Here is a 25,259-nt window from a genome sequence, read left to right as displayed (position 1 = left end):
TCATTATCTTTAAAACTACACCATGCTTCATATTAGCTATTGTTACTCTATGACTGCACTAATCTGTAATATCAAAAAGTAGCAACACAAATATAATCTGAATTATTGATGGACTCATTGGAGGGTTGGATGAAATAAAAAGGAATATTTAACTACCATGGGTGAGGTGACATGGTTGTCACATCAAGAACATTGCTTTGCTCAGTCTCCTCTCATCTCATGTTCATTCACATGAATAATAAATCTGATTATATGAAAATTATTGTTTAATTCAGTGAATATGGCGTTCAAATCTATAATGACCCACTCTATCAATCCATGTCCATTTGCTTGTTTTCATGAACTACACTTTACATAACTTTATGACTAAAGGTCATATTTTTGTCTCTCCTTTCATGAAAGGTGGTCCAGTGTTTCCTGTGCTGAAGTAAATACTGAAGGGAGGAATAAAGCTCCATTTCTCATCATTTAGAGATTTTGAATCGCTCTTACCACAACAGACACTTAAACATCTCTAGGTTGGTTCACTGCTAGACCTTCAAAAAAAGGACTATTCCACTGAATCTGAAGTTGATGTAGGCTAGTTGTCAAGCAATGTACAGATCATTAGCTGATTGAATATGTTTATAGAGATATTTGGAGCCCTAACAATACAGTCATACAGACATAAGATAAAGATGGGCTATCACAGTAGCTACGAATATCATCTAAACTCCATGTAAATATCAGGAAACTCGATTTATGAATACATATCAATGTTTACAGTCCAGGAAACAGTACGGATTTTAGTATGGAGTCCAAATATTCATATTTTTACTTACACAATGTCCTTACACAGTCAGTCTTAAAAAGTTAAAGAAGAGTATTGGTAGATATACCATTTTTGTTGAGCGAATATAAACATTTCTCCAAAATGACAAATCTGCTTTATATGTTTTATGTATAGACCATATATACTGGCAAATATACCATAAAGCCTCAATATATCAGATGAATAAAAAGCTTGTAGAGTTTTAATCAAAGCCAAAATACCTATCTGAGTCTAAATTTGGTTCTTTTTATACTCTGATACCTTCAACTTTAAAGCCCTAAGAGTTACAGTTTCCGGTTTGAACTTCTTTTTTACGATTCAAAAGAATGTGTTTTTGTATTGTTTCAAGCACTTTGTCAGGACTGCCTGAGTGAACCAACCTGCTGTTAAACCTGTTGTTTAATTAGGAGAATTAATTTTAATTGTAAAGAATTAGCTTTAGTGCTCTACAGAGCTCACCATCTGTCAGCAGGTTGTTACAGTGCTGTTGTAGCTCTTTAAAAGGCACATGAAGCTTGGTTTTACTGTTCCTGCTAAAAATACATTTAGAATGTACATGACATCCTGAGATTTCATGTACATTCTGTTGGTGGGCAGTGAGAGGTCATTTACAACAACAAAAAATCAAAGATATTGTTTTTGAATTGAATAACCTTTTAAATTATCATAAAATACTTGATTACATGTTTTTATTTTAGGCTCAAAAGTAATAAAACAGCTGAAAGTTTTAACTGATGTCACCTTTCCCTACTTATTGTGTCTGACGTATACAGCTGGTGTCATGGTTTAACTGGTTTTGGATAAACTGATGACACTTTGCTAAACATTCTACTACGCTGCTCATCGATTTTAAGAAATTATTACTGTCTTACTGAGACATTAATGCTACTTGGTAAGAGTTTGCTGGGCCACAAGGTAGCTTGACAGAAATAAATATTAGAAAATAAACTTTAGTTGACTTTAAAGATGCCCAATTAACAAAAAATGGCAATTTAGCTCACCAGTTCTGCTTTGTGACAGCACAGACACTTCACAAGTAATGTTCATGTATCTGAACATTACATGGAAAGCAAAGAATTTGCATTTAAATCATCTGTTTATGAAACAGAATTATGACAAATAGAGGTTGGCCGATTATCAGCTGTTTGTTGAGGCCTATAATTGGCACTTGATAATCGATGGAATTAATTCATCAAAAAGTGTACGACCTCGGCTTCACTGTAAGGTGCATCTTCCCTTCTGGCTCTGTTTTCACTCTCTAAAGTCTCACCAAATGTCCATACAACACAATCTGATTGGCTAGATGTCACATGCGTACTAGCCAATCAACACTTTCACCTGGGTGCCACTGACACAGTGAGCATATGGCATGACTTCCTGTTTTCCTGCTGCTACTGTATTTCTGTGTGCTGTTTCTCATGCTGAGGGCTAAACTGATTATCTTACTCCTTTTTTTGATCATTCTATTTTATATTTGCCACATTAAGTACATTTTACACATAAATGCATAGCGGTTCCAAATATCAGTTATCAGTCTCATAAAGTACTAATAATCAGTATCAGTATAGGCCCTGAAAAAACAGTATCAGTCAAGCCCCTAATAAATAGATAGGTAAATATTTCTGCCTCATTTTAAGGCTGTACAAGGACTTTCTTTTTGGTGAGTCCCAATAGATATTCAGGCCTCAAATTGGGCAGAAGCAGACTAAAGTTTGGGAAAGGCTGCACCACAACAAACACTGACGTCAGGAGGTAATCATAAATTACCAGAGGTCTACAGGTAAACTAATCCCATCTGAATAGTACTTAGCACTGTCAGTGGAAGAGTTTTCTAAGGACATGAATCCATCAGCTGTAATCATCTCATTCACAGACAAACATTGATGAAGACTTAACTAAATGTCAACCTCATGTGCTCGATTTCAGTGTTTGGTTCAGTTATTGCCGTGTTCCACTGGGCACCGGTGTGAGAAGACATTTAAAGCAGCGTGTCCTTTGACGTCATGCTGATGTGTGTGATACTGAACAGCATCTTGTCTAATCACTGCCTGCAGTAGCCCTGACTAAGCCAGTTTTTAAAAACACCCACCGTCCTGGACCTGAGCCAGCTGGGTTTTCTTCAAACTCTCCGCTACAGTATCATCGCGGCTGTTGGCCTCCTGGCAGCAGATATGACATTGACACCTATAGTGAGAGCCCGCAGTCCACCACCAACAGAGCTGTTTCATACAGGACACCCAGAGCTTTTCTGTTTGTAGCGCTCACTGCTCAGCTTGTATGCTTTTATTCTCCCGCTGTTTATTTTAAGAGCAAACAGTTCGAGCACGCATTTAAAAACTGTGTTCACTGAACATAAAAAAAGGAGGGGGGTGTTTGCCATTCAGCCTATAGTGTGTAAATCTCCCCAGCTGTCCAAGCACAGGCTTACACACTGCTGCATAGACATCCTTCACTGTGCCATCTTCAGATTTGTGGTCCTATTGAGCTGGGGATGAATAATTAATCAGCCTTCCACTAACAAAATGGGCTTTTAATTGTAGGGAGTACTGTTAGACAACAACTGAAACACAGGCCTCGGATACAAAGCAGGAATCGATCACCCCCCAGCTGGGTTACATCCAAATGAGAATCCAGTGGGGTGCTCCTGCTCCATCCAGAGGACAGTATGTTTTTCACATTTTATATTCCCCCTAAAAAACTGCCATATTTCTCACTAATCTCACAGTGAGGGAGATGAAACTTCAAAGGGAAGATAGAAGGAGTAAGCCGCTGTGGTTTTTGCTTTAGCCTGAGATTTTCAGACTCATCAAAAGCCAGAGAAGAGCAAAGCAACCCAGCACAAGTAAATGGTAATTTAGTGCTGATTAATTCAAATTCTGGACTCAGTTAAAAGCCAACAGAAATTCACTTAATTGTTCTCAATAGGCGTGTTTTCCCCCTTTTAAAACGCTCTGTAAATTCACTTTTTTTCCCTCTAGAGCAGGTTTTATAACTTTGTCCAATACAGGATATAGCCTACACAGAGCCTACGTATTTTGCACTCTACATGATAGCACTTCCAGAAAGCAAAAAATGTTTCAGGTTTATATAAACTGACTTTGGCTCAGGCAGTCTGGAGGCAGCTCTCAGCTCCACAGTCAGATCCATGAAACAAACCATGCTGACATGATATTTAGAAGTCACATTGCTGTCTTTTCCACATACTCACGAGTCGACAGGTGAAACCAGAAGCGACTTATTCTCAAAACAAGCGATTTTAACTCAAGAGGAGGTGCTGACAATATAACAATGCAGTCTGATGAGGTAAAATCGAGTCAAGGATTTTTTTTTCCTTTGGACTGAAACCTGCAACGCCCGATGTAAACCCCTCAAACGTGTCAACAAGCTTACCTTTTTCATGTTATTGTGATCAGCTGCAGATGGGTGTCGTTCACACAGGAATAGTTATCCAGCTCTTACATGTCGGCCGTATTATCACTGTCACCCGGCTGTTTGTCTGAAGGTAAACAAGACGGTCCTACAATATTGCGAGAAATAGCCTCTTAAACGTGTTTTTATCCCTTTAGATGTATGGCACAGTCTCGCTGCGGTCCTCGCTCGTCGGTCCTCCTCCACACAGTTCAGCGGTCTTTTGATAGCAGCTCACCGGCGTACACACGGATCCATCACGGCAGGGAAAACGCAGTTTGGAGGCTGCCGGTGATGCCGCTGCTGCAGCGTTTGGTCCGTCGAGACGCGGGATGAGGGAGGTGGGGGTGTCGGTGGTGGTGGTGGTGATGTTGGTGGGGGTGGGGGCATCCGAGGGCCCACGACGAAACACTCAGCTCTGCAAATGAACTCATCGGACCCGAAATCACGGTCTCATGAGCAAACGGTGGTTGATGAATCATTATGCGCACAGAGACGCAACATGCGCGCGCGTGAGTGTGTTTTATTGAGGAGTGACGCTGTTTGATGATTCAAGGAGAGAGGGGTGAGACTTTAAAGGGAAAATTTATTCAGAAATTAATATCCTGTTGTGGCATTGTGAACTATTTTGGTTAATGGAGGTATACGTTAAGTCAGACGACTCACTTGGCTGGTCTGTCTTGTGTTTTACATCAGTACTCAACGAAAACAAGTCAATTAATAAATATTGACAAAATATTTACATCGTTTTTCTCTGTCTGTAAGCATGTAAACAAGTTCAGCAACTTACCACGAGTTTAGTTCCTATTTCTTGTAAGACATGTTTTTTTAGGATGGGTTTTGTTTTTAAAAAGTGGCTGAAATTATAATTCTGTGAGCATAAGCAGCAACTGCTATGGGATTTTCCTACCAATATCGTTAAACAGCCTTCTGTTACATTGATTTGAACAGCGCAAAGTCCTATCGAATAGGCTATAGCTAACAGCTTAGCTAACTTACCCAGGAGCTTGCTAACTTTCACTGTTGTTATTCGACGGTTTGGTGCGGGTAAGTTATCAAATATTAAGTTTTACAGTAAAATATGAACTGGTTTATAATTAATTGCTGATTCTCAAACGCTATTATATTTTACCAAGTTGCGGTCAAACTATTTCACACACTGTTGCCGTATGAGAGGGGTCTAGCTGCAGGCTACATTTCTAACAGCCCCTCTGGAGCACGTTCATATGGGTGCCACACCAGTCAGAGCGGAAATACACGCTAAAACTTTCAAAATAAAATCATGTTCAACCTCTGTTTGGGGTGAAAGTTATGGATAAGATAAGGGTTAGGATACCAAAAGTTAAAAGTTGAAAACCTGACCTGAAAATCTGAAAAAATATTTATTGAAGCAGAGTGAGCATAACCTGACACACCACATGGATTTGTTTCACACATCCATCTGGGAAGGCTTCAATAAGAAACGTTTGAGAAAAACTCAGAGTTTGATTGGATGAAGGTTCTGTCTGTCACATCTCTACGGGCCAATCAGAGCAACAAAACACAGGACATAGCAGCTATCGAGCTGCGCGTGCGCAGGATTAACGCAAAACATGGCATCAGATGGGAGCTTAACAAGATGGATTCGCCAGTGAAAAACAAGAAAATGGGTGTATCCGTCTGCTTTGCAAGGTTAGAGTGAACAGTCTGTTTGCAGGGAAAAAGCTTTTTCCTCCATGAAAACACTGTAACGCAGCAAACATTGCATATTTAGCTCCATTAGCTGCGTAGATAACATAGCTACTAGCTAACAAGGTTTAACGTAAGGTCACAAAGCAACTACATTAGCTACATTAGCTTTAGCTATATTCGCTAAAGCTCACATTGCTAAAGCTAACATAGCTAACGTAACTTGTGTGTATTAATATGGCTAGCATAGCTATGTTAGCTTTAGCTAAACCTAATGAAGCTAAAGTGAGCCATCATTCACACATCTACTTCTAATTTGGGTGTACACATAATTTATCCCCCCTTATGTGCATTAAGTCCCCTGAAATATATTTTTATTACATAAAAAAATTAATGCAAATTTCAACCATCTGCCGCACAAATAAACAAAATTCTGTGTCCATTTCTGCTGTGGTCATTCATACGTGGCTGCACTGCTGATTTTTTCTGATTAAACCTGTTGCGTGATTCTTAAATTGTTATAATTGCTCCTCATCCCCTTTCGTATTCAATTTAAGATCCTCCTCCTCACTTATAAAGGCCTAAACCAACAGGCCCCCCCCTACTTTACTGACCTCCTCCACCATCACATTTCTACTCATACCCTACGCTCTTCTAACACCAACATCCTCTCCCCGCCATCTAGAACCAAGCACCAAACCTGGGGGGATGGAGCCTTCTCCATCTGTGATTGTGATATTCTGTCATTTGTGTTTGTCTATTTTTGTTGGCTTTATCTTCTTTTACTGTCATTTATGTGTCTGTATTGTTTTTCTGCATTGTACAGTGTCTTTAAAATTCATAGAAAGTGCTTTATAAAATTTATTATTATAATTATTCATATCCATATTTGGTTTATACATGCAAGTCCAGCACTAAGTAAAAACGTAAAGGCTTTAGAAAATAACGTGAGCTTTCAAGTTGTGGCTCTTTCACTAACTTTAAGTCAGCCTGGAAAAGACATAAAAGTGGAGCTGAAGTATAGGCCTGAAAGCCTCCTGATAAATGGCCACACTGTGTCGGCTTGTACCCATATTAGCGATGCTCCTAATTCTGCATTTTCAATCAAGATTCGAAAAAAAACATTACAGTGTGTGCCAGTAAAGACATGAACTTAAACCGCTGAAATAGTTTAATTGTTCTGCACACATCGGCATCTAATATGGGGTGTGTATGGGATTCCTGTGATTCTGCAGCCAGCCCCAAGTGGACACTCAAGGAACTGCAGTTTTTGCGCTGCATTGCCTTCAGGTTGTTGCTTGGTAGAATAAAATGAAATCAGAGGGTTTTCTTTTTCTTTCACATGTTTTATTACTCTTCACGGTGTTTCTGTTTAAATGTAAATCTGTTTACTGGTGACTCTCAGCCAAATGTGACAGTAAATCCATAAATTAAACACCAAAGCAGATGCTGCATGGGCTTATTTCCTGTTTCCTGCTATCTTTAAAGCCTTTTTAAAGGCAATAGGAAGTATCTGAGCCTTGCCATAATTTTGTTTCTTATTATTATCTCTGTGATTGCCAGAACAATTGCCAGAACATCAGTTCGCAAACTGCTCATTCCACACAGCCTTGTGTTCCCAGTATGTTGTCACTGCTGCAGTCCATGTCACAGGTTTTGAATGCATCTTTTACAGGAATGAGGGTTGTCTATATGAACACTGAAAACATTTATACAAGCACATCTGTTCAAGGACATCTGATTGTATGGTTTTGATGACCATTGGCCCATAGTCAAAGAAAGGCCTTGGGTCATAAACCAGCTTCTGTGCTTTGTTACATAAAAGAAGTCCCTCTATATAATGTATAGTAGTATGACAGCACCACATACTACATACTCCATATCTCAGGCAAAATCACCATGATGCCATCATGCTGCACCATTATTTACTGTCTGCTGAGCAGCGAACGGTGACATCACTGCTACAGTCTGCTCGGTAATTCTTAATAACATACTTACAATATGCGAAAGGACTACTTTGGGATGAGTTCTCCCTTTAATCTATGCAGCTATGGCTAGTCATGAACATTTGGTAAAGTGAATAATTAGCCACACAGATGTTTGGAGGCACAAATGCATGCATTAGTCACACACACACATACTTCTAAACACATACACAGACTTGTGCCACCAGCAGCAGCATGAATATGACTAATCTCCAGTTTGAAATCAAACTGACAATAAAAGACAATCTGTCCTCTCCACAGTAATGCCCAGTAGCACAAGAATTAAGGATGGCTGATTGGATGGGACCATGACTAATAACTCTGCATCTGATCCAAGAGTGAATATCCAAAGGGGCACAGAGGCAGCCAGCTGTTATGTTGTAAGTTGAATATATTTATTATTTGGTGTCAGGGGTTCTCTGAAACATCTCCAAAAACTGTGAGAAACCCAGGCATCGTCATAAATATGCTGTCTGTCTTATTTCTTTTTGTCAGCCTCCCAAGATGTAGTGAAAATATTAGCAAATATGAAAAAACAGCTTCCTACTTCGTAGTGGACTGTCTGGCAGGTTGCATGGGGATCAGGCTTGAACAGCCCTTTTTCGAGTTCAGCTATAAATGCTCTATTGGATTGAGGTCTGGGCCTTGACCGGCCACTCCAGAACATTCACCTTGTTGTCTTTAAACCATTTCTGTGGAGCTTTAACTGTGTGCTTCAGGTCGTTGTCTTAATGGAAAATAAATCTTCTTCCAAGCTTTTAGTTCTCTTGCAGACTTAATAAGATTGTCCTCCAGGATTTTCCTAGATCTTGCCACACCCATGTTACCCTCTACCTTCATAAGCCTTCCTGGGCGCTGGCTGCTGAGAAGCATCCCAACAGCACCATGCTGCCACCACCGTGCTCCACAGTGGGGATGGTGTGCAGATTTACACATGTACAGGATTCCTTCCATTTCTTATTGATGGATTGAACTGAACTCCAATGGATGTAAAGTACCTTGTGAAAATTTTATTCATCCTCTGACTTAAACTTCTCAGTAACCTTTGTCTGAGTTGTTGGAGTGTTCTTTTCTTCCTGGTGTAATGGTAGCCAGGAATACAGATTAAACAGTGACTGGATTTTCAGACACAGGTGTCTTAACACTACAATCACAATCACTGCACTCAGATAATCCCAATTCACCAATTGTGGGACTACTAGCATCAATTGGCTTGACCTCTGTTAAAATAAGGCAAGTGCAGGGTTAAAATTTAGCAGTGTAGAAGATGCTTCAGCTCATATAAGCTATTTTTCCTCAGATAGATAAAAAGCCTTGCACATAAGTGAGGAGCTTTGAGATGTTTGTCTTGTCATGGTCTGTCTTCTCCAGTAAATTTCATGCACTGAGGAATTTAAGTGTTGCAGATGATGATTAAAGCTATAAACTGTCAAACAGTAATGAGGATCTACTGTTGCTTTGCTGTATTAAAATGCTAAGAGTAAAGAAGTTGAATACAGTTAAAGAGATTTAATGTGGTGAAAAGATGTGAGATAAGCAGACCATGTCTAAATAGCTTAGAACCATCAGTCTGTAAGTCAATATGGATTTGTTTAGGTCGATCCTGAACGAACCAATTACTGTGATTTTTACCATCTGCCTCAATACAAAATCTTTTTTATTTTTTGTTTTATGCAGCAGATGAAGCAAAATAGAAATTACTTTCAAAATCTATCCACCGCTGTCAGTTCGCTCTACTTTATGTGGTTCATTTAATCCAAATACAAAAAATTCAAGGGATGCAGTGCATGCAGTTCTATTTTATTTTGAATATGAATCAAAGTGAGGTTCTTTTCAGCATTGTGACCCATACAAAATCGTGACACATTATTGGCAGGGAGAGTGAAAATAGTAGGACAGTCTTTGCTTTGTGTCTGGCCTGAGAAGTGTATGATAAGTTAGTGAACGTTTGGAGGAGGGCAAAGCTGTTCCATCATTAACTGCCAGGCTCTGTGGTGAGCTTTATCAAATCAGTCCGTTCTGTCATTGACAATCTGTTTTATACAGCTTTTCTCTTATTAAGTACTTGTTTCATGACTGACAAACTGTTTCACAGAGATGCAGCACTTGTTTTTGCTGCCTTTGCAGAGGACATGTAGCCCCTTGTTTGCTAGTGTGGTTTTCAAGAACCAGAATTTAAGGGTCAAGTATGAATTGAGGTATTCGTGAAAATCTCTGAAAGATACCTTAAAATCTGGAATGTAAGTCTAATAGTGGTGTGTAAGGCACAGTCTATTTATTCTTATTCCCTCAGGAAGAAAAAGGTTTAAACTGTCCTACTGTGTGACAAGTTTAATTTCATTCAGTAAAGTCAACAACATGCAGTCTCTGTGCAGCTGTTTTTGCCGTATGGAGTTTGCACATCCACTAGCTACAGTACGGGAGCTCAACTCTCAGTCTGCAGTGATTGTTGTGAGACTGACTCACATCCTCTAAGTCACTCTGCCCTCCTTAGCCTGTCACTTGTTGTCCTTACTGACGAGTCTTTCCAGTCAATCCACCACTCAACAGTAAGTATACTTTACGTTTTATTAAAAATATTGTCAGGCATGGGAGCATACGCCACTTTGTCTGTCAACCTTGGTGCTGTGCTCCTGATGGCTATTCTCCATGCCTGCACCAGGCCCATGCCCCATCCCCCAAGGTACCCTTCCATCTTCCCTCTTCACAATGCATGTCTGGACCAGGTGACCTGGTCTAGGGCATCCAGTATGCTATAAGCTAGATCAGGCCAGAGAAAGTGCACCACATGCCTGTAAAATCACAGCTGCCATTCCAGTAACATGTAGATGGCACACTGTCCATCCAATGATGCCAAAAGATGCAACAAAGAGAAGCCGTCACAAAGGAGTCCAGCCAGCACCTCTGGACATCAGTCAACACCCAGGCCTCACAAGACTATAGTAAGACCAGGAGGGCCAAGAATCAAAAGACCCCAGGAAAGATACCACACTGTCTTCCTCAGCAAACCCATTGCCCCATGCACAAGTCCAAGTCTGTGGTTGATCTCAGACTTGCAGTCAGTGGATGGATGGTCGATGGATACCATGGTAGGTCAACTGCTCTACAAGTTCCAGGCTCTCACCATTCATTTTGTTTTATTTTATTTATTTATTTATGACAAGGGACAATGCACATTGATGAACATAAACATGTAAATGTGCCAGATTGTAGCCATGGGCTAATTTCCATCTGTAGTCCCCAGCAGGTTGATGGTATATACAACAAAAAGTACATTAAAAATGTACATAAAAATCAGACAACACTAAAACCAGACAGTTTGGACAGTACGATAAAATACAAAGACCCAAATATAACGATACCTACCTTAGGATAGACCCAGACAGATTTGATGGCAGCATCCAAGGCATCCCCAAATGCCTTGATCTTTGTTTTGGCTCAGGAGATGTGCATTCCTAACACTTCACTCTCCTCTCTCAGCAAGTTCATAGTCCCCACATCTACAGTCTACGCAAGGAGCACAGCAACATCAGCAAAGTCCAGATCAGTGATCTGTTTTTAGTGGTTTTTTGATATCGCAGTAAATACTTTACCGTTGATTTGTTACCAAGGTATTATCTCATGAGACTTTGATACTGATACATCTCTATCAGATATCCTAACTAGATCTATTTTTGAGTAATGACCTCTTTAAATAGAGTGAACTCAACCTGCCTCTGTGTTTGTTGTTCTTGGCTTTGTGTTCACACAAATTGGACAACGCTTTCCTCAGTTAGATTTAGTTTTAAAACGGCACACTTTTTTTTGGTCTGTGAGTTTGGTGCGACATCTACAACATCTACATTAACAGTTGCATGTTATACCTTAAAGTAAGAGCTTGCTACAGTCTTCCAGGCTTGGGCCTGGTAGTACAGAAAAGAAAACTATTGCTTTAATAAAATTTTTGGGGACCATCAAGGCTATTTTTATTCATGCATTTACTAAATTACATTCCATTTCTCGTCATACTTGTCTAGACATTTCCCTAGAAGACAAAAAAAAAGACGAAATTTAAAAGTCATCAGTGACCAGTAGTTCCATTTTCCTCTTATAGCACAAACTGTTATGACAAGTTGTACTTTTGTAATTTTTTGCCACATGGATATTGAACTTATAAGCGAAGCCAGTCAATGCTGCAACTGGAGGCTTTTGTTGCCTCAGAACCAGCTAAATGTACCTTTTATGTGAAAATAAAACAATACAACTAACAAGCAACATATCTGTTATTTATTTAATTTTAAACTGACACTGCTGATAATTACTGCAATAATATAGATTTTTAAGCAGTATCTGACACATTTCTCTATCGATACTATATCTCTAAACTGCATACCCTATCTTCAGCTCTGTTCTGATGCACGTCTTCCCTGAACACTCTCAGTCCAGAGATCGTGCCCACTGGCATGCATAACTGGGTTCTTCCTGTGGAGTGTTGGCATTAAAATGCAGACTGCTCCTCATGCTCGTGCCCCCAAGATATCACGCCAATTATTTGTCTCTGTGGGAGCAACCTATTTGGGGAAGATCTTCTTAAAATAAGATGGGGAGCCACAGCCGCTCGACATCGTCTCTGCTTCCTGACTGGACAGTTTACGCGGGCACGTGTCACCTCTCGCTGCGACCCTGAAGGGATGTCTAACTATGGCTGTGGAAAAGTTTGTGACGTTGCAGTCAGCCTACAAGCGCAGGCTTTTGGTTCTGTTCACACTCCTGCAGAGTGAATTCAGCCCCACTGTGCAGCTCTGCGTCTCCATTTTAGTGAGTTAACAGATCTGTACAAGTTGCCCACGGCTCTGTCAAACATGAATCCCAACCTTTCCTCTGTCACAAATACACAAACACTCTCTGCTTTGTATGTCACAAACAAACAGCAGCAACTCGTATTGTATCACTGAAATCCTGACATTAAATTAAAAAGCTTGGAGGTTCCTGCTGTGGTTTAACCTTTTGTTTTCTGTTTCTGTTGAGGACCTTTGATGATTTAACACAACATTCACTTGTTAATTAGGTGACTAATTGGATGCAGCTCTGGCTTTGAGTGTGTCATCAGGTTTAACACTGTAATCCACATCATTTACTTAAATTGACACAATTTATAGCACCAGAAAATAAACTGGATTTAGTCTTCCCTATGTCATTGTAAATAAAAGGGTTGTAGACCATATTCAACCCCAGTTTAAAAAAAATTGGGGCACTCATGAACTCTTATCCATCCATTTTCTATACCGCTTATCCCGAGCCTATCCCAGCTGTCACTGGGGGAGAGGCAGGGTACATTCTGGACTGGTCACCATTTAATCACAGGGCTGACATATAGAGAGACAACCAGGTACCCTCACACTCACACCTGCGGGCAGTTTAGTCACCAGTTAAGCTAATGAGCATGTCTTTGGTGGTGGGAGGAAGCCAGAGTACCCCAAGAGGGACCCACGCATGCACGGGGAGAACATGCAAACTCCACACAGAGAAGCCCTGACCGGGAATCAAACCAGGGACCTTCTTGCTGTGAGGCGCCGCTGTGCAGCCCCATTACCCATATGTTATTCACAATAGAACATTAACAACATATCAGATGTTTAAACTGAAATATTTGACCATTTTATGAAAAATACGTACTCATTTTGAATTTGATGGCAGCAAAACTTCTCAAAAAAAGTATGGATGGGGCAACAAAAGGCTGAAAAAGTAATAGTCTCTCATATTCCTCTTGACATTTACCCAGGGATTCCCTATAGGGTTCAGGTCAGGTGAGTTACCATGGTCAGCAAACCAGTCTCTAGTAGTTTTGGCTTCACTGTGGACAGGTGCCAAGTCCTGCTGGAAAAGGAAATCAGTATCTTTAAATATCTCAGCCGATGGAAGCATGAAGTGCTCTAAAATCTCCAGATAGACAGCTGACAGCTTTGACTCTGGACTTATTACAGCACTGTACCAACTCCCCAGTCAGGCATAGAGAGGGCAGCTCACAGTGCATCTGGGTCCTTGAGGGGTCCTAAGCTGAGCACACTTTAGAGAATGTTTTTAAATTCGATACGATACAAATATTTTTTGATGTAATTTTATCTGTACTGATACTGATACTGATACTTTTGAAGAAATAATAAAATGCTGGACTCACAAACTTTCAAAAGGTACACATTTAAGGCAAATTAAGAGACATATGCAGATCATTCAGAAATTCATTTTGGGAGAAACTTCATTTAAATTAAAATGTTTGTGCAAGCAGGTAAAAAATAAAATAATACAATATAATCATAGCACAAACTTATGCATAGAATTTGAATATCTACAACATAAAAATTCCCAGCCATCTGAACGCTCAGTCTGACGCTTTGGTCACACCTGCACTCTGCAGTTCCTCATCATTCAGCTCCTTGATGCTCATGTGGCCACCTAGCTATATCTAGCACACTGCAGCCTAATGCAAGCAAAACAAAACGCCAGGATGCTTAAACCCGGTTCACCTCGTCGCCAAAATTATGTGGTAACTTCTACTTTTTAAATGAACCACACAACAACTTCATTTGTTTTGCACGCTTTATCTAGAATGTCAGCAAGACTTCTTACAGGCTGTAACTGGCACATCAACGTGTTGCATCAGGAAAAACACTGGACGAGAGACACACACCAAAGAGGCGTTCAAGTGTTCTGCAGAAAATGGGAAATCCTAGCCTTGCAAAGCAGATGGATCTGCCTGTTTGCCATGTTTCTCACTGGTCCATCCATCTCGCAAAGCTCCCATCTGAACCATTTGGGCTCGGTTAGAAAGTGACAGGACCAATCAGGGACAAGGGGCAGTACTTTGTGGTGCGGCGGAGTCATGACGTGAGCAAGCAGCAACAAGAGGCCGGTGCAATTATGGCGGAAGACATTAGCGTGGGTGCTGCTAGAGCGCAAGTTTTATCAGAACTTGACAACGTTTTATGGTTAAAAGAACTGCACTGAGTTGTTTTCTATTCAAGAATGACAAAAGTCGGGTACTGACATGTCTATAGCTGCCATGGTTCGCGTTATGCTGTTCTATATGGAGTTTATTCCTTGGTAGTGACTACGACATCACGTGTTTTGTTGCTCTGATTGGCCCGTAAAGATGTGACAGACAGAACATTCATCCAGGTTTTTTTCAAAGGCTCTGCCCTCTCCCAAACGCTGTACATCGAAGGTTGGCGTGTCAGGTTAGGGAAATCCTACTTCCCCTGTAATTTACCCAATCAATAACTTTGATCATAGCTCCCTCTAGTGGTAGGAAAACTATTGACCTAAGCAGGCTTAACATTATACTGCTAACATTACGACATAACCAGTCAGATGCGATAGAAGAAAAGCAGGAGGGGAGACGACGCTGTTCAGGGCTTTATTACATACAGAAGGAGACAGACAGAGAGAGGGGCAACACATAGCTTTTTACATTTCAGTAACTACTTACTGTAACTTTGGGTAAAAATAATAAACTACTAACAATCATGACAAAATCACTCTGTCCAGACACACATTTCAGTCAAGCATTTCAACAGGCATCCCAGATAGTTACAGTCAGCCAGATACTAGGTTTTTACCTACTCTTGTTGATTTTTATGAGCTATAAGCTGTAATAATCAGGATTAAAGCAAAGAAAGTCTTGAGATTTTCACTTTGTATCAGATGGATCAAGACCGGGGGTGTCCAAACTGCGGCCCGTGGCTGTTTTTACGGCCCGTGGCACATTCTAAAAATAAAATATGGCCCGTATGAGAAAATCACGCCTGTGCTTGACTTTATTGTACCTCTTAGTTTCGACACTAGGTGGTGCAGCTTTGTTGAAGAGGCAGCTTATCCATGTCAAAAGACAGGTGCTATCACTCAAAGAAGAGTTGATGGGTGATGAAACATGGCAGAAGCAAAGAAACGCAAGATAGACGGTGAGTGTAGAAAGTTTCAGGCGCGGTGGGAAAACGAATATTTCCTCACTGAAGTCATTTGGAAGTGTGTCTGTTTAATCTGTAATGAAACCGTTGTAGTGATGAAAGATTATAATGTTCAACGACACTATGAAACCAAGCATCAGTCTTACACCTCAAACACCGGTGCCGAGCGAGAGCAGAAAGTTAAGCAGATGACCGCCAGCTTGCTAGCTCAGCAAAAACATTTTTTCCATGCCAACGAAACTCAAGAAAATGCCACAACCACCAGCTACGAGATTGCATCTTATTGCCCGTCACGGAAAGTCTTCCTCTGAGGGAGACTTCATAAAATAGGGCCTCACTAAGGTTGCAGAAAAAATATGTCCAGAGAAAATGCAGGACTTCAACAATGTTAGTTTGCCCAGGAACACAGTTGCCCGGCGAATTGAAGACTTGTCAGCTAACTTAAAACAACAAGTTTCAGACAAAGCCTGTGCTTTTGATTTTTACTCCAATGCATGTGACGAGAGCACTGATGGCCCGGACACCGCACAGCTCTTAATCTTTTTACAAGGAGTTGACGTCAACTTTTGCTTTACGGAGGAGCTGCTTGATCTGATGAGTTTAAAAGGCACAACAATGTGTAAGTTAGAATAAACACCAGCTTCACCCGACTTCTACCGAAGCTTGGATAAGGAAAAGTTTCCTCTGATGATGCGCCACTCAAAAAGAATAATGTGTCTGTTTGGCTCAACATAGTGTAGCCCATATGTGAACAAACATTTTTCTTGATGACTTTGAACAAAAGTAGACTGAGAACCAAGATAACAGACAGCCATCTCTGCGCTTTCCAAAATCCTTATGAGCTTTTTATTTGAAAAAGCCATTAATGGAGAGCTGTCATGTAGGATATTTTTCTATAACACATTATAAGTGAGCTTTCTCAATGTGACCTGGCCAGCCTTCAATTTCTCTGCACGTGGCCCTCGATGGAAAAAGTTTGGACACCCCTGATCTAGAATGTATTGAAATTTAACTGTCTGAAGAAGTCAGACAGAATTTTTTTTTAAGATACAGCTGTATTTCCAATATGGAAACCACCACTGACTGGCTTCAAGAGTGGGCTTCAGAAACAAATTGACAACATCGCTGAGACCATGTCCATGTTTTAAAAGTCAATGGGCTTTCACACTACTCAAATTCTAAAGTACATTATGATATTGGTAAAAACCAAATGACATCAATACCTGTTTCACTTACAGCACATGACAACAAAAACAGAAGTCCGAGGCTCCTTCTGTTGGGTAATTTCTTGTTTTCACTCATCAGGATTAGCAATTTTTATGAATCAATTCCTCTCCTATTCACCAGACTTATGGAGTAGAAGTTTTGTCTAAGCTTTGGCTTTAATTGATATCATCAATCATTATAATAATGGTAATTGTATTGTTTTTTAATGTGGTATTGAAAAGAATTAGAGTACGGAAAATTTTGACACCCAACCATATCATAGAGAGGTATTTCAACATTACACAGGCTGCCAAAGACGGTCTGCCGTGCTCAGTGGGATGTCAGGGGCGGCTGACAAGAGGGTGTTAGGTGGGCGAGTGGCATTTCATCATACAATCCACACACGGTAATCAATGACCACTCAGCAGCTGAGGTAAGAGGGACAGAAGAGAGGGTGAGAGCACCAGTGGGCATGTCAGATAAAAGCACTGAAGGAGAAAACCAGGGAACAGAGATAGGGTCTGTGCTGGTATATATATGGGGTGCGAGGAAGAAAAGTGGGGATGTGTAAAGAGCACAGAATTGCAGGACAGATGCAGAGATTAGAGTAAGCAGATGATTATGTAAGCAATTGCTTGACAGGGGGAGACGCACATAAAAGGCCAGGCTGATTGGAAAAGCTGAAGAGCTCACACCTCCTCTCTGCTGTATAATCCATCTCTCAGTGATCGCTCTTCACATCAAAGACACAGGCACTTTTACTCTAATTAAAACTCCTTTGTTTGGACCAAAAAAGGCATGTCTTTGTCTTTCACTTTGTGTGTTTTTTAATTTATTTACCCTTCACTGTTCTCTTTTAGGGAGAGCTAAAAGCAGCACTGTTCATGCAGTATGCAGGGGCTGTACTTACAGTGAATGTTTTACCTGCTACTGGAGCGTGACGGTGTCTGGTTGGGGCAAATCTGGTCAGCTATGCTTCTATTTTAAAAACACCAGCAGCCCTTGTAAGCCTGCCACCAGCTTTCAGGCGGCACCGCAGATGGCTTTGTAAAAACCAACATCTACTGCCTGGATTCATGTTTGAGGAAAGGGAAAAAGAAATCAGGAAGTGCTGAGACAAACGGCTTTCAGAATAGCTGAGCTCCATTTCATCCTGTGTGGGGGCAATTAATCGAACCAGGAATGGTTTTGAATCCATTAAAGCGAGGCAGACATGATTCATGAGTCATGCATGTAAACAGCCGTGTGTGAACCACATCAGTCCTGATAGAGAATTGGATTTATACAGGATTAACGATTCAGGGGAGTAGAAGATTGGTTACTGACAATAGCGGGCTATTCTGACCATTGACTAATTGTATTGTGGGTGCTGTGATGTGCACCAGATTAATGAACATGTGCTAGGCGAGTTCAGGCACATCAACCAGATCATGCACATGGTTATAGGGCTATACTGTTCCCTTTTTATCTCCCATGCTTTATATAGGACTCTAATAAAATAACTCAAAGGGTTTTAACTGTACAATCCACAGGCTTTTGTTTCCGCTCCCTTAATACAAAATAAACACTCGCAGACAATTAAGATCCCCATTTATCCCATCAATCATGTGACAGAAACAACAAAACAACAGCCGCGCAGAAAACAAAGCAATCCATCATGGGGCGGAAAGTCATCAATCATATTCACTGTATACAAAAGCACACAAATATTAAAGCTGAGGTTCATTATTTTCAGGTCACGGGGTGAATTCCTGGAGTGTTCCTTTTGGCCACGTTGATACTGTATCAGCAGTTTCACTTTTAAATCATTGTGTCAGGTTTTCAGATATAATCACGGTGAAAGCCTGGAGGTGCACACGTCAGAGCAGTATTTACAGTAGTTTGTAATTCAAAACACTCCTGTGGATCCGTCCCACGGCTATAAGTAGTATAACTTCTCAGCAGTTTCACGGCCTTGATAAGGTGATCTGACCCTGTGATCAAAACTACAGACAAGGGTCAACAGAAGCAATACTGAGAAACAGAAGTGACTAAATACATTACTTAAATGCTATATTTAAAGTCCCTGTAAAGTGGTGAAAAGAATCCGTATTTAGGTTTGTTGTATGACAGGCCGCTGTGTTATGAACCATCAGGCCAAATTTCAGTCATGAAAAACGTCTCTTAGTTTATAAAATTAAGCTCAAAATCAAGAGAAATGAAGAAGTAAAATCTGCTCTAGGATTGTGTGGGCGTGTCTGTTGAATGAGCCGAAGCCACCCCCACTCATGAGAAATACGATCCCTTCAACCTTTAAAAAAAACGTCTGAATGCAGGAATCATCAGTCTTCTATGCTGAGAAAACAGTCACATTTATGTCATGACAGGCAGACCGTTTAGAGCTAAGAAGACTCCATTTTATTTCCTCATCCTGTTTTTAACTCTTCAATTTTTCCCTTATATCTATTTTTTTAAGTTATGTCTCTCTTCTGTTTATGAAACCTCTTTGTTGTCTTCAATGATGACTAGAAGCGGAGGCTTTTATTGTGACAGACTTGGCAGGAATAGAGCATGTCTATCATCTGATACATTACAAAACTCCTGCATCATGTCGCTGACAGACATGAGGAATTGAACTGCCTTTGCTTTGAGAGAGACAAAGCCATAGTCTGTTTCTACAGACAAATGAAATATGGATTAAAACACACCTTCACCAGGTTAGGTGCTTGTTCCTGCTGCATCTACTTCAAGTTAAAAATAGTCTCCAGCAGGGGTGCAGATGGCCTAGCGGTTTAAGGCGTCACCTATATGCAGTCGGCCTGGGTTTGAATACAGCCTGAAGCCCTTTCCCGCATGTCTCTCCCCTAGCTCTCTCATCCCTTTTTTCCGATTCTGTCAACTGTCTTCCTCTGTCAATAAAGGCATAAAAAGCCCAAAATAAATCTTAAAATAAATAGATTCCAGTAATTACCCTGCCCCCTGTTTTCTGGCACAAATCTCTTTTAATGACCTGTAGGCCACAGTGGCTGATAGATTTGGGAAATTTACCTCACAATGAACAAAAACCAGCATGTAACTGGCCGTTAACTTTCAGCGAAGGCAGTGACATCAGCTAACAGCAGAGTGTATTGAGATGAACTGCTCTGTGATTTTCTAGCATTAGGTTCGCGGGGTAAAAGCAGCGGGTGATGTTACGGGCTGCTACATTTGCCCTGCCGAATTTAACCAAGCCAGGAAAGAGGTGAAAAAACTCTTAATAGTCTAGATCCAAAACTCAGTCACACGTAGATCTCAGTGTTTTCACATGTTTACAGCAACCTTATTGCAACATATCTAGTGTGATAAGACACAAACTGTATTGAATTTCACTTCACAGGGACTTTAACTCTAAGATATGGTACCACAGTGAAGCAGTATTTGGCTACATTACTCTTGACTGTAACAACTTCTTCCTACAAGGGGTTGGATGAAATTCCAATAAAGAAAAATATTTTCCTCCAGACTCCTGTGTTTTTTAAATCAGTGGTGCCAGTTATTGATGATTAAATTAGAAACACTTAACAGATTTCCCTGCCAATTATACTCGCTGCATCTCTACTTCATGACTCTGCATGGGGGTGATTATGACATCAATGAGCGTAACATGAACTGAAGTTAATTGGCCAAGTGGAACGTGGTATAAAAGAGGAAGAGGACAGGGATAATTTGGAGTGGATAAAAGTTAAAAGATGAAGCTTGATCAGAGGTTAGACTGGAACTAAATTGCAGTAAATAAATATACTGATTCTGGACTTTACTTTTATATTCTTTATTTAATCAGGTGATCTGATGATATAATCTGATAATATACATTATGTAATTGTGTTGGAAATATTTTTGTGGCATCCTTTAATTGGGCCATGTGTGCTATCATATCGTATTGGGTGGCACTGAATTGCATCATATCAGGTTTGATATTGACACTTTTTATATCATACTGTATCACACCACATCCCATCATATTGCATGGTTTTGTATCATATCATGTCATACACAGTGCATTCAGAAAGTTTTCAGACCCCCTTTACTTTTTTAAATTCTGGTATGTTGCAGCCTGATGCTGCAATTGTTTAAATTTGTTTTTAATCTCATTAATCTACATTCAGTATCCCATCGAGACAAATCGAAACAGAATTTTAGAAATGTTTACAAGTGTTTTAAAAATAAAAATCTGAACTATCGCATTGACACAAGTATTCAGAACCTTTGCAACAACACTTGAGATTTGGCCCAGGCTCTCTGTGTTGTTGCTGAGATGTTACAGATACTAAACACTACTCAAAAAAGTATGAACACAGAAAAACTACCCAGTCAAAGTAATGTGAGTAAAATAAATTAGCTTCTTTCCGTGCCTGGCTTTAACAATCTAAAAGAGACTAATCATAATTTAGAAACCGGTCATTGCAATAAGTCTTTTCACTTTTAGGTTATTTTTATTGATGCACATGCTTTAATGCTGAAGAGACCATAACATCTCAAAAACTTGATTCTACGTGTCACAGAGCGTTTCTACTCTGACGTTACTCTGCTCTTATTCAGGTGCCCAAACAGAGTATGAATTGAACCAATGCTGAGAGATTAGCAGTAACACAAAAGTAATATTAACCCCTTAACTCCTGTTGTCGCATATTTGATACATACTTTTATGATACCTCTATCTAATCAATATGCTCAATAAATTACTCAAAAAAACTTCTGAATACAATCTGATAAATGATAAAAATGCCCTCAAGTGGATTATCAGTTACCAGAAACACCTAATGAATAAAATGAGATACTAAAAATATAACTGATAAATTTTACAGAAATTTGGATTTTTAAAAATTTCAGTAAAAAGTAAAATGAACATATCAGTTCCAAAAAATTAGAATTTTCTGGCTGTTATTTGTGTTTTCAGGCTTCAAGGGGTTAAGCTGTCCTTCAGAAGATTCTTCTGGAATCACAACTAAATGTTCAAAAAGAGCTGGCCAGTCTAAAAATGTATAATTAAAGATGCTGACTCATCCAGCTGGTTATTCCTGGGCCTAAACACTTCTCATCATCAGTCTTATGCTTATTTTTACTTCTTTGATAGAGGGAAATGCCATTTATTCATCTGGATGGCGTTAGTATGACGCACCCGTTACCTGTTAGTGAGATCAGAGCGTGTTAGTCTCAAGATTTGTTTGGAATACTTCCATTTACATGAGCTAAGAGACGATGCATCCATGCGTTAGCTCTTCAGAGCAGCCTGTTTGGGTCATGGGGGGACTGGAGGTGGAGGTGATTACACTGTCATCAGGCGAGAGGTGGGGTACACCCTGGACTGGTCGCCAGTCTCTCACAGAGTGCTGAAGATGACGCAGGATTTACAAAAAAATACAAACTGCTTCCAGTAGAGCTCTAGTGGCATCTGTTGGATTTACAGATAACTGCAGCAATGTTTTTTATGCACCAAAAACAGGCGGCAGATTCGCTGGCTGTATAACAGAAATCTAAAAAGTATGATTTGTACAAGTCATTTCTTAGAAACTAAAACTGTTAGGCATTAAATAGGAAACACTAAAAATATCTTCTATATTTTTTCTCTCAATGCCCCATTTTCACCTATGCAGCCTTTCGTTTAATGACCCATTGTCTACCTAAACTACACACCATGCCAGAGGTGGACAGGCTTGGGAAGTGAAGGAATGGATGGAAGGATCTGAGAAAAGAGGAGGAACTCAGAGAATACAGGAAGAGTGAGCTTCTCTTGGTCAGATTTTGAGAAGATGTTATCATGAGATGTCAGCCCTATTTCTAATAATGATTTGTCCTCCATGGAGTGGAGGGGGAAGACAACACAACATCTCCGCATTCACCTGTTAAACCTGTCAACAATATGTGCCTCACAACACAAAAAATTACAAATGTGCAGACAGATTCAGTTAGTCAGAATCAGAACATTTATCTCAAGAGACAAGCAATACCTAAAGGGGATTTTTTTTTTTTAAATGTTTCATCATTACCTTTTTGTTTTTCTACAGCTAATGAAATTCTGGAACCTGAGCTGCAACTTGAAGAAATCACAAATGTGCTGCATTGATCTATGAAGACACTGCAAAAAAAAAAAAAAAAAAAAAAAGTCTCTACAGAAGAGAAAATGTCTCAGTTGCCTGTGGAGGAGTCACGTTTTACATCAGGGTTTACATAATCTTTGCTATTTTGTTTTGGGGAAAAATAATAGTTTGATTTTTTATTAAATAACTGTACATGATTGAGCGATCTGCAACATTGTAAAGAAAACAGAATAAACCAGTTCACATGCAACCATTTTCAGTGTTTCTGTTGAAGGCATGTATGACATGAAATATTCTCTGCTTTTTGATTCTTAAAGCTCCTGTGAGAGACTTTTATTTTGTATTGATTCTGGCGCCCCTAGTGGACCACTTTGTCCCTTAGCTGATCTCTTACTCTATCTGTGTCTGCAGGGCTGGCTCTGGGCATCACAATATAGACAGTCACCTTGAGCGCCATTTTGAAGGGGGTGCCAACGGGTGCCCTGAACATTTTGAGTGACGCGCCAAAGTAACAGATTGTGAACTCCTGAGCTTCATACTCTAATCTCAAATCTAAGTTTCAAAATAAGACACTATAACAGACGAAACAGCAACAAGTATCAACATTATGAAGAATATAAACACTTATGGCACCATTTATGAGATCTGGGGGCATCATGGATCCATATGTAGCCATATGGCAATGTTATATATATCGGTGCTAGCAGATTTGAGACTTTGTTTTTGTCTTGGCTTTGCTACAAGACACTCATTTTGAACGCACCTGAACAGAAATTTTGTCAATAATTTCTACTACCATTCAACCTAACACTATAAAAACTGCTTGATGCTGCTTTGGATGCTTGAATCCACTTGTATATATGTAAGTAAATCTGATACTTTATTTGCTTAAGCCTCTCACCTTACCTTCTTGTATAGTTTTTTGTTTTTGTATTTGCGCCCTACCTACCTACCTACCTACCTGCCTATTATTGCTACTGCTACTGTCGTATTCTTTCTTTATAATAACCTGCCCTCTTTCTCTCTCTACTTTATTCTATTATCTAGTTTAAATAGTTTATCATATCTCCAGCTTAACTTCAAGTCATATTGTTAAAAAAATACTTATTTTGTTGACAGACAGGCAGACAGACAGACAGATAGGTAGTAGTAGTAATAGTAATAGTAGTATAAATATAATAATATTCTGGCTGGGTAGCTGAGTGGTTTACACAGCATACTTTGATACAGGAGATTGGGGGTATGAGTCCCAGGTCAGGGCACAATGAGTATCCAGTGTGGGTCCCTGGGCAAGGTCCTTAACATCAGGAACACCTACCCTAGATGTACGTCACTTTGGACAAAAGTGTCTGCTAAATGACATTGTAAATGACACTGTAAATATTCATATATTACATTGAACTAATGGTAAATAAATACACAGAAACTCCAAATTTCAACCATGAAAGCTCAGTGATATTGACTGTAAAGCAAATTTAAGGCACTCATTCAAATTTTCATTGATTAATTTGATTACAAATAAAGAGGCAGAAATGCATATATAACCAGCAAAACAGATAACCTTGCAAAGCAGATGGATTTACCCGTTTCTATGTTTCTCACTGACGAATCCACCTTGCAAAGCTCCTATGTGGACAGATAGGGCCCTGTAAGAAAGTGACAGGACCAATCAGGAGTAAGAGGCAGTACTTTCGCATTGTCGTGATGCAAGCAAGCAGCGACAAGATGCCGGTGCAATTATGGGGGAAGAGATTAGCGTGCTGCTAGAGCATCAGTTTTATCTGAACTTGACAACATTTCTTCATTAGAAGAAGAACAAAGGACAACATTGTGTTCTTTTCTTTGTGAAAACGACGTTTTTACCCTTCTCCTGACCAGATTCGGCAAGAGTCTAATCATGATCTGGTTGGCCTGTACAGATGTGACAGACAGAACATTCATCCAATCACCCTCCTAGGTTTTTTTTTCAAAGGCTCTGCCCTCTCCCAAACACTGTCCATGGGAGGTTTTCCAGATGGATGTGTGAGCAAATCCATCTGGCATATCAGGTTACAAAATAGAGCTTTTTATTTAAAAAAATAATCCTGGTGGAGAAACCCCCAAATCCCTCAAGGTCTGGACTGTGCCTTAATAGGCCCAGTGACTTCCTTTTCGTATCCTTCTTTCTTTTAAAGGTCAGGTA

General features: G+C 39.9%; 1 protein-coding gene and 1 long non-coding RNA gene across 5 annotated transcripts in view; one reads left to right on the top strand and one right to left on the bottom strand.

Annotated features, from left to right (window-relative positions):
• dlgap4a (discs, large (Drosophila) homolog-associated protein 4a) overlaps window positions 1-4,323 on the bottom strand; it is a 154,068-nt gene extending 149,745 nt beyond the window's left edge. For 2 of the 3 annotated variants that reach the window (XM_041799398.1, XM_041799399.1), the window contains exon 1: window positions 4,202-4,322. The gene's annotated coding sequence lies outside the window, so the exon portion shown is untranslated. Of the gene's footprint in view, window positions 1-4,201 lie in introns of all 3 variants that reach the window. The other variant, XM_041799397.1, reaches the window with a different exon arrangement.
• Window positions 4,032-23,303, top strand: LOC121517544. Of its 2 annotated transcripts, none has more exons than XR_005992562.1 (3): window positions 4,032-4,114; window positions 8,134-8,252; window positions 23,045-23,303. It is a non-coding gene; the product is annotated as an uncharacterized LOC121517544 (long non-coding RNA). The 2 variants fall into 2 exon arrangements; XR_005992563.1 differs by lacking the exon at window positions 4,032-4,114 and adding an exon at window positions 4,445-4,784.
• The last annotated feature ends 1,956 nt before the right edge of the window (window positions 23,304-25,259 follow it).

Source organism: Cheilinus undulatus, linkage group 11 (assembly GCF_018320785.1).
Source record: "Cheilinus undulatus linkage group 11, ASM1832078v1, whole genome shotgun sequence".
Taxonomy (NCBI): domain Eukaryota; kingdom Metazoa; phylum Chordata; class Actinopteri; order Labriformes; family Labridae; genus Cheilinus; species Cheilinus undulatus.
The sequence above is the reverse complement of the archived record's forward strand: the minus strand, read 5'-3'. Positions and strand labels throughout refer to the sequence as shown.